The sequence below is a fragment of the Amphimedon queenslandica genome, unplaced genomic scaffold (assembly GCF_000090795.2).
Source record: "Amphimedon queenslandica unplaced genomic scaffold, v1.1 AMPQUscaffold_13522, whole genome shotgun sequence".
Taxonomy (NCBI): Eukaryota; Metazoa; Porifera; class Demospongiae; order Haplosclerida; family Niphatidae; genus Amphimedon; species Amphimedon queenslandica.
This window is the reverse complement of record NW_003546242.1, coordinates 124,912-135,909: the sequence shown is the minus strand read 5'-3', so window position 1 is coordinate 135,909 and position 10,998 is coordinate 124,912. Positions and strand designations below refer to the sequence as shown.

At 36.4% G+C, this 10,998-nt stretch overlaps 1 long non-coding RNA gene across 1 annotated transcript; it reads right to left on the bottom strand.

Annotated features, from left to right (window-relative positions):
- Positions 1–10,196: 10,196 nt before the first annotated feature.
- Positions 10,197–10,558, bottom strand: LOC109580440 (uncharacterized). The gene is made up of 3 exons (XR_002184243.1): positions 10,471–10,558; positions 10,370–10,425; positions 10,197–10,308 (listed from the first exon to the last, which is right to left on the bottom strand). It is a non-coding gene; the product is annotated as an uncharacterized LOC109580440 (long non-coding RNA).
- Positions 10,559–10,998: the final 440 nt, after the last annotated feature.

Below are 10,998 nucleotides of genomic sequence, written 5' to 3'. Positions count from 1 at the left end.
AGTTCAGTCTACCAGGACAAACAAATATTTAACTTTTCTATATTTCAGTAGGAGAGCTTCATTAAAGAAGTAAAGTTTTTTTATGGCAAATAAATGCAGAGTAAAAAAGGGGGCTGAAAAAAAGAGCAATGGTAGGAACCCCTGCAAAAAAGTGTCTTGATTCAGCACCAGTTCAAGACACAGTTAAGACAATCACTAGGCAGAAGTCAATTGAGACAGAAGTAAAGTTAAAGTTCTACAAATGGTATAGCAAATGGGGGCACAATCCAGTATTATCTCAAGCAATTCACTACTGCATTATGAACTGATAAATTTACCAATTGTAGATAAAATACTTGTGAGACTTCATAATTGGGTAATCAATACAGCCCAGAATTATATATGAAACTGGAAAAATTTAGAATTCACATATCTACTTGCAAAGGCTTTTCTAGCAATCACCAGATGGAATCACAATTGATGAGAGTAAAGTAGTAGATTTGATTGAAAAGGTTCATATTGAGCCCATAGATCAGGGAGGATGTACGACATTAAAGAAGTTTTAAGCAAAAACTTTAACAGGAGCACATTATAATAAATTTTTTGAAAATATTCCACCACTTAATATAAACAGATTGATTACAAGTAATGCAAGCTGCATAGCTTACATGTTTCTGTACCTTTATCTGTATACAGGATGAGTTCAATATCAGTGATATAGTTCATTCCTATGTCATCAGTAATACTGAAAGTGCAGGAGTCACTTCTTGTGCATGAAATAAAGCATACTTTGAATAAACCAACTACTTTAGACTATACTACAAAGGAAAGACCTCTTAGCCTTGAAAGGGACCACTTAAAAGTAACTCTGATTATACAGATCTTTAATTTTGAATTTTAATGAGAATTGCTTTGTTTAAAAAAAATTAACATGCATAGCATAACAGGCTCTTGGCTTGATTGGGAGCCTTTTCCAATGTCCACATTTAATCATCTCCCCTGGGTATGCTGTCTCTACATGCTAAATGGCTATGGCACACCTCATCTAGAGGATCTTTCACTTCTTACTTGAATGATACTGAGAGTGTTACACTCATAAGAGAAGCAAGTTAAAAACATTTATAGTGGCACTACTTTAATGGTGTCACGTTGAAAGCCCCTACCAGCTCCAGTGACACAAGTTAATTCTCACCACTACTGTACTCGTGCTTGAATACTAAGAAGGCAGCTATGGAAGGAAATTAGGAGCTAGCAATGAAGCCCCTGGATTTACTATTTTCTGCCATCTTGGCATGATCTTGCCTTATTATTACTCAAGCATGAGAACATGACTTGCTTTTTTGCTTAATTATGATGGAAATTTCTAGGTAAGTTTTGTCTCCCCAGGGAAAGGGCAAGTAAATTCAGTCCATTTTTATACATTATTTAGACCAGCTGCTACATGGTCCTGGTGCTAATTTCAATGAATCAATAAATTCTTTTATTAATGTGACTGAGCTAATCTATTACAATTGCAAACCCTAAGTTTCGTTTAGGAAAATAAGCATGTAGTCCTGCCAATCCAGATGATGCCGTATGGAAAGGTTCCTATACCAGCCAAGGAGACTGGCATTTCTATTCAAGACTTCCAAGTCATGAAAGAGGACTCAGAGGAGCACTTAAAATGGCATCAACATCCTACAACGTTCCTCCAAGACAAGTCCAATTCTTATAAGTAGTTTTAAGATTCTGTGTTCCAGTATACTGAGCACAGCCAATAATTCATTTGAGAAGATATGAAGTCATTACTTTATAATCAAGTCAAGATAAATTTCAGGAATTGTTAAAGTTGTAATGTATTTTGTAGAGGGTAGCAATCAAAGGAACAAAGAAGAGGCCATGTCAATACATTTGGTAAATTATTATGAGAATACAACATTATTTTTTACTTTCAAGTGCGAGTCCTGAGGAGAGTTCATTACTAACCTCAGTGTCAACAGTGCCTAATGAAACAACCAAAAATAAAACTAAAGTAAAGGAGGAAGGAGAGATAACTTGTGGTGGCCTTTATAGTTTTATAACATTTTGTTACAAGTACAGGTGATTAACCAAGGTCAAGATTCATAGCAATACGAGGCTAATAAATGCCATAAAAACTGAAATCCAGGTATGAAACCGACTTTTATGATGCAGTCTAAAAATCTTCTCCCATAGCTACCAAATTCGTAATTTGTGACTCAGTTCAAATAAAACTCCTTCAAATAATTTACACTAATAATTTAAATAATTAATACACTAAATAAGAGTGTTGAATTTACATGCACCGTGCACAAGCCATCTAATAAATGGTTTCTGGCAGCATTTCGGTTGTGAAGTTGCCGGGCTTATCCTATTTTGATCTTTCATTAGTGCTAATGGCGTTCCATTTAGTAGTTTGCAATCACTACTTGTTTACCGACTCCAGAGATTGAAGTTAAACTTATCTCAATATATGTACTACAGCAGTGCCATTGATTCGTAAAGAAGTTTTCTTCTATACTAAATGCAAATCAAGCATCAATAGCTAAAAAATCATCACCAAATTAAGATTATCCATACAAATTCAATTTTAATGGACGTCTCAGACTTTCAGAGTTTACTTGTTTCATATAATTTTGAAGTTTTGAGTACAACCAATGCAAGACTAAAAGGCAGGAATTGCCTTTATCTTCACCACACTTATACCAAGGATGGAAATCAACCCATTCCCCTGCTTATGAAGGTATGTTGACTGTAAAAATCCTTTACGACCCCCTCCTTTACTCCTCAGAAGTAGTGATGTCAAAGCTGTGAATGCTGTGTGCCCTACAATGATATCCAATGGGGCAATGATCTTGATGCCGAGACTCATGTTAAACCACAGGATTGCACTGAATATGAGTTTATATGACATTGTAAAGTAGCCAACTTTCCCCCTGGCTCCTGTGCCACAATCATACAGGTATATTCATCATCATTTTCTTTATTTAAGTCATTATTTAACTGTGGGGAGTTGACTGCTACTATAGCATAAGCAATGTGCTCGTGCAAAACTTTACTACGACTGAAATATGGTGTTTTATAAGATTAAGCTCAAACCTTTGCCAACTGTAACACGTACAATCATACATGTACATCGTACATGCACTATAAAAACTTACAGTAGCCAATCCATGTATTATGTAATTATGATCCATCTATATGGCCTAAACATGAATAAATTTTCCAAATTTGCCAACAAAAAAGAGGGTACAGTAATAGGAGCATCATTCCCTCACACATGCGCAGTACTGTTGAGAATCTAACTCCAGCCCTAATGTAAGAACCTACTGATCTGTGATTGATAAGGTTACAACAGAGGCTACCGAATCATTGGAAAAGAAGCATTGAAAGCTATAAATGCAAAGTTTGGAATGGTTTAGACAAAAATTGATGTAGTTGATAAGAAGTTAATCAGTTTGTCAAAAAGAGTCATTTAAAAGTTGTGGCCCCAGTACTCCATTATAAAAACACTCTGAAAAGCAATACACTTGACTAAAGGAGTCATTACCAAATATCATCACTGGAAAGACGTGGCTCAATTATGGGTAAGATTGGTATTAATAATAGCAAGAGTACATAATCTACAGAGAGTGTCTAACCATACTATAATAGCTGAAACATCACCGCGTAGCCTTTTCTTGTGCATCTTTGGGCATTCCCGCATACTGGGTGTGGCTGAGTAGGAAAAAATGGCTGCCAAGTTTGCTCAACAAGGTTTACTGGCTGTTTTGGTGCCTCTGCTATAGCAGTACTGCATATCAGACTTCAGCAGCATTATAAAGTGTACTAGTATGATGTCTAAAGCTTCTTCAAGTTTTCTCCACTGTTTTTTTTATGTTAACTTCTACACGTGTTTTTTGTAAGTACACCCACGCTTCTGGTCTCACGTGACTTAGTTCTACGCGGTCATGTTTCAGCTACTATAGTGCGGTTAGACACTCTCTGTAAATTATGTACTCTTGATAATAGTGACGTGGTGTTTCTATTGGTGCTAAAATAATGGGCCAGGAAAAGTTCTTTGTAACACATTCTTCAAGTTGTAACTATATTCACAACAATCTTCATATATAAATATATAACTGGTTATCAACCACGGAAGATACTAATTACGACAGGTGTGCCATATCCAATTTACCACTTGACAGTAAAAATACATCAGAAATTCCTAAATACATGTACATCCCAAAGATTATTACAGTGGGAGGTTTCTGTAATGCTACTGTATTTATTGTTCAGTAAGGCACTCTCCAACTTCAAAACTCATTTGTAATAGGAACATTGAGTTGGGCTTATTGGCCTTCTTAGCTTGATGTTCAGCCTAAGGCTGCTAACATGTAATACCGTACGGTTGGTAATATTCGAGGGTCCAAAATTTCGTGTTTTCTCCAAAATGTCCTTAGAAGCTAATATTCATGGGTGCAAATATTCGTGGATGGCAGTTAGCAAACTTCTTTTCACTTGGATCTACTGGACTAGCTTCCAACACATGGCTTATAGTGGAATATGGAGTAATAGACAAAAACTTTGGCTCCTCCACTAGCTTGGAAATGGTAGTTAGAGCTCTGCATGGCCCGTTAATTAGTTTTTATCTGTGGGTGGGTAGGGGTTAAAATTTCGTGGATAAAAATTAACCACGAAATTAATGAAAATTAATACCCCACAAAATTTACCAACCATACGGTACTTCGAGAAGTAAATCACTGATAACATTACATGGTATATACATGTATTTCATTTTTATAGATTTCTTGAGGAATGTAGCTTGGTATACACCCAAGCTACATTTAGCTTGGCTATATAACAAGCTAAGCCATTTTGTTTTTCTCCTACAAAGCATTTTAGAATGCTATACAGTAAGCAAGGATAGGAAGGAGGTACATGTATATGTGAACACGGAAAAGATTATCGTCCTATGTACATGTGTCTATCTTCTGCCATTTACCAAAAGCTGCTTGTAGGTTAGCCTCTGAGAAGTTGTGCTCTCTACTTAAGTTACAGTGTACCAACTCCTTTTCCTTCCCACCCACACAAGAGCCGACACCAGACCCCCAGATTCGATGACCATTTGAGAGTGGCTGTGTCTAAGATTATGGATGAAGGGAATGTAAAAGGTGCCCACCTCCCCTGACTTTTCAGTAGCAGCTCACTGTAACGTTTACAGACAATATCAATAAACTCAATGTAATACAATATGATAGAAGAAAGAGAACATCAGAAGAGTAAAGAAAATGAGTGTCCAGACAGAACAACACACACATACTTATAAACATGGATACAGGAAATAATAAGAAACCACACAGGATGTTAACATCGCATAACTATCAAAATAATAATAACTATACATAATTATTATCTCACACTCACAATGAGGCCACCACACTCACAAAGTCTTAGAACCCAGCACATTCTGTTGTCTCTCCTTTTCCCATTCCTCTCTGCTATTGCTAGTTTTTCTATCCTTGTGATGAATAGCAATACAACATACCCCGTTAGGCCTTATTGTTTAAGCTTTTCAATAAGCAAGGTGGAGGTATTTGCCTCATCACCATTGGTTATGCCTTGGGGAGGCTGGTTGCCAAACTCACTTGGAGTCATGTTTCTCAAGAGATGGCTTGTAGACAGGATTAGCTCAAATACTATCAAATTCACTTTGTAGTGTAGATAACCATTGGTATTGATGCATCTCCATCAAAGTCACCTATTAGGAACGATACCTAAAAGCTGCACAGTACATGCTGGTCTAGAGAGTTCAGCACCAGATGAAGCTGTAATCAAGTTAGACTTCTGAAATGCCTCCAATTTGTTAGGAAAAAATGTATGTTAAAATCTATTTGTTTTACAAATTTTTCCCTTTGTGTTTTAGCCTCCTTGAATTCATCTGAAGAGGTCAAACAGGGTGGCCCTTTGGGTCCTCTCCCATTAAAAATTACCCTATAGCTCCACGTTTGTGTTGCCTATCTTGATGATTTAATTTTGGAAGGTCTTGCACCATCCCTTCCTGTGCAGTGATACCTCCAGTTTACAGAGTGAGGTCTCTTTCTTAATCCCCAGAGATCAGAGATTATCATCAAATGCTCTGATACAGCTGATTCCAGCCTCCCTCTCAGTAGTGGGTTTTTTGTTTAGATTTATGTCTGTCATGTGACTGACAATATCAAATTATACATAAATAAATGAGGTTACTATTGTAGTCAAGTAGAAAATGACTGTGTCATCAAAATAAAGAAATAAAATATATTATCATACTTTATTATTATTGTTATTTGTGTTTAGAGTCTTTGTTATTGTTATCTATCAGTTCCTATACTTTCTCCCCTCCTTTATACTTGATAAGAATTAAAAGAAAATATAAATCATTTTGGCTGACAGTGAATCACAAGAAGCTAACATTGAGAACATAAAGGAAATACTTTAAGACTGATATTTCATAAAACTGGTCAATCGTCATTTCCAGGGTCACTATGTCATGCAGGAGTGGATGCACAGCTCATCATATAGTGAAATGGCCATAGAAGCATAGATGGAGTCCATGCATATAAAAGACTTGCTGAATAGCAAAATAGGGGAAATTTTTCTTGTTCCTATTGACAACTTTTTACCAGAAGGTTCTGTATTAAGTGAGTGAATGTGTTAGTATTAATTATTCTCAAAAACAAAAGAAGTACCATGCCAGAGACAAAAATTTTGAAGCAGATATCAATAAAGAATGTACTGAAATTTCATCTACAGCACCTTTCCATTCAATATGACAAAGTGCAACAACATCTGCATTAATATGAAGAAGAATTAGCCAGAAGAGGACTAGACAAAAAAGACGCCAGAGACAGTATTATAAGCATAACTACTGATCATATTGTCAATTTAGATTTCAAATGAAATTGAATGCCTTTTATTATTATTTTGACTTGATTATTAGTGTTTACTGAGCTATGGGTTTTTCACGAGTCATTTTTACTATTCACCACAATGAAACAAACAACACGCCATAAAAGGTCACTCCTCTATAACAGCCAAAAAACCTGTTCCCTCAGGTGACCGCTATAAACCTTATATGGCACTAATTTATGCAAGTAATAAGGAAAAAAGAACAAACAAGAGGGCTTACGAGAGGGTTGGTATTAACTGAGATTGAGGAAGGTGATGAGAGGGTTAGGAAGAATCATAGATTCATGAGCATTATAAAATAGTATAGATTAGTATAGAATAAAATGGTATAGTATGTTATAGTGATTAAGTTTCATATCATTGGAGGGATTTGGAGCTATCATGTAGAGGCAGTCTGAGTGATAATAAACGCTAGTAATGGTAAAGAATAAGGCCAGAATGTCTCCTTGAGAAAAAAATTCCCTCCACTCAATGGCTTGTCCACAAAGGCTGCTTTTGGCCTCCTATCCATTGGCTTTGAACTGGTATTGCCATCCAACAAATTTCAAAATTATTTCATTCAAGGATGGCTTGTGCCCCAGCCAAAAGATATTGCAGCCATAAACAACATCATAAGAGTACTCAAAGCATTCAGAAATGCAGTGACCAAGTTGTATTCATGTTTTGCATCGAAGAAAAATACAACAGCTCCAATTTCCACAATTTTGTCAAATATAATGGCATTGCAATCAAGTATACCAGTTGTATTCAAGCTCATGTTTTTCGAGGAATAACAAAGGATGAGAATACTGTATAAGTGGTTATTTTCGAGGGTTGAAAATTTTGTGGATTCTTTCCTGATTCGCAAAAATAAAATCTGGGAAAATCCATTTAATACAGCACCCACGAAAATTACCAGCTATATAGTAGATTAAACAGAAATGTAAAGTTCGCTGAGATATATGCAGTGGAAGTTCACAACTGTCTCATTCACCATACCTCTTGTATTAGGAGTTGTTTGGAAGATCATATACAGTATCTATATTAGTTAGAACTCTATAGGGTCTTAGTCTCACAGGCCCGATCCATCCCAAGAAGAAAGGGTTCAGTAGCAAGCTTGATAACAACTTATCTCCAGTGCACAAATTTGTGATTCCCAATGAGATTGTAGATCATTATGTGACATCACTATGACAAGGCTGCAAAATGTTGAGTAATAAACTGGAAATGCTGATATTGAATGATGTTAATGTTAATTTAGGATTCGATACACTGAAAGAGAAGCAGAAAGTTGCCATTTTAAGTTTTTTGTCTGGAAAAAATTATTTTGTTTCTTTGCCTACAGGATATGGAAAGAGTCTGTATAGTTATGGATGCCTTCCTTGGGTATACAATAGTTTAAAACAAAGGACTACTTCTGTTGCTGTAGTTGTGTCTCCTCTCTAAATGATTTAACACGCCATTTCAATTTGTGATGCACTGATAATCGTATCGGCTGATATGTCACTCCCTTTGGCTAGATTGGTTATCAGCCATCAACATGTCACCAATAAAAAAAACTACACATGGTTACATGTATGCACATTAAAACGTGGGTTAGGGACAGCAAATAATCTCCCATCTGGAACTTCTTTATAATTAGCTGCAGATACACATTTGGCAATATTAATGAGTGTCAAACTAACATTCCTCGTGGCAGCAAGAACTATCAACACAACTAATTTAGTAACACATTCAGTGAAGCACAACAAGGTATACAAGTATAAAGAACTAAAGTCAACAGCAACAAAAGGTCCGACCATAGAGCCAGTTAACACCAGTTATATGTATCTCTGGATACTTGCTTTCAAGCATCTTGTGTTTGGAACATCAATGACTCACTTTCTATACAAGTTCACAGAAAAATTAATGAATTCATTCCAGTGAACTTTCAGGCTTCTTTTGTTCAGTGATAGTGGCTTTGCCCAATTACTAAATACCTCAGAGTGTTGATATAAAATTCCAAGCCTAAAGTATTTTACTGACACAGTTCTACCAAGGAATGAAGCTGAAGTAAAAGGAGAAGTACTGAAGTAGTCAAGCAGCTAGAAAAGGCCAGTTGTTATCTTTTACTGCAGATATATGAACTAAGATATTAGTAATAAATCATTACTTAGTATTATATGTCACTGGCTTCTGTTACATTTGAGAGTCGAGTGCTATACTAAAGCTCATACAGGTGAGTACATTTTATCTACATGTATATGTCATGTAATGTTTCAAAGGTGGGCAATTACAGATGATAGGTTACTCTTAATTCTCCGTATATAATAGGACAAAGCAGCTACTGAATTAGGACAAATCCACCATTTTACTAGTTAATTACTAATGAATAATATTATATGCTGTGTGGCGACAACTATTTCTGGTCCAGGAGGGCATCTATTTAAATAAGGTGGCTACTCGGGGGTGGCTTTTACTCAATGAAATACAATATGCTTTATGACAAACACAGGAGAGGCCAGAGTTTTTTCTTTTCGACTAATTTCATCTGATAAAGCTAATTCATACATTCAAAACACTTAGTTGGCTCAGTTAAATCACTACTCTTCTATTAAAGGCAAACGCTCAGGCAAACAGCTACCATCACTAGCAACGTATTTGTAGTTAATATACTCGTAAATTGTAAGCATACGAACGATGACATATCATGCGATGCACATTGACTCAACCGCACACGTGTACTGTATAGGGGACAAATTGATATTAAGTTTGCTACCTGACCCTTTCTCCCAGGATGGGTCAGGTCTGCAAAATTAATGGGGTCTATACAGAGGTTTCACTGTATAATGCATTTAAAATTAGACACAACAATAGTCTCGCTAACCAGACCATTCCTAAGCCTACAGATTTGTGGACAGTCCAAATGACTTTAAAATAGAGGATATGCGTGATAATATTCATTGCAAAATATATGTATTCATTGTATACCGTAATAACTTTCAAGAAAAATTAGTTCTTTGGACGTCAACTTTCCATTGGCAGCAATGGAGAAATGATAGAAAAAGGCTTGGTACCAGGAAACCGCTCTGTATTTCTTGATAGCAATCTTTCAGGTGACTACTAGACCCCATTAGATCCTCAGGATGCTTTCTAAGCTTCAGAAAAAGGCTTCAAGAAGGTAGCAAGGCAAGAAAATGTGTTTTCCTCCATTGAACTCTTAATAAACTCGACGTCCAACATGGTGGCCAATTTACTGTGTGGGTTGGATATACAGTACTTAAAAGTTATGAATATACTTAGCACACATATCCTCTATAGACTTGCACAACAACTATAGTACAGGAATTTTTTCAAAAACCATAACTCAAATAATTTAAGTCAGTAAATGCTACACTAACCACGCTGGGGTTCTCTTATTAGCCATCTTTGTACTTGTCTCACAGGCTGTCAAAATAAAATCATACATTACATATATATAACACACACTCCACAGTCCACACCTCACCTCATTGGGTAGTTCTAGAATGATACTAGCCGCTCCAAGCTGTCTCTTCTCTCTACCTAATAGTTTAATAATGTGAAAACTGTTCAGTACCTTTACAATACCTTTATTACTGGGCTTGTTGCTACTATCCATCAACTTCAAGGCAGTGAAGGCACCATGAGGCGCAAATTTGCCACACCTCTAATAGTCACGTGAGCTGAGCCAGTGAGCCCAAACTTAAAGGGACACACGCACGGAAGCACGTCATCTTGAAAAACTGGCCTGTTTTTCAAGATGACATCATTAATGATGACGTTTAGTGTTGATAACTATTCATAATGTGCGGCCGCGCCCCTAATAATTAAGGCAAAATGGCTACTCGAGTGGCTACTTGTAAATATTCCTGGTGTTTCTTCACTAAAAAGAGTATCTTGGGGTGGCAAAAGAGCTAATTCTGTTCGAGAGAAGTGTTCTACAGATGCCTACTCCTGGTTCTGCGACTGATTGCTGTCTCTACTCTCTACACGTGTCTAAACACGTGTCATAACTATTAATTAATGATCTGTTGCACGCCCAATTTAATGTTTACTTCCTCTACAGTAACGTGTGCATTCTATTTCCGTGAACGTGTCCCTTAAGGGATCCTCTAG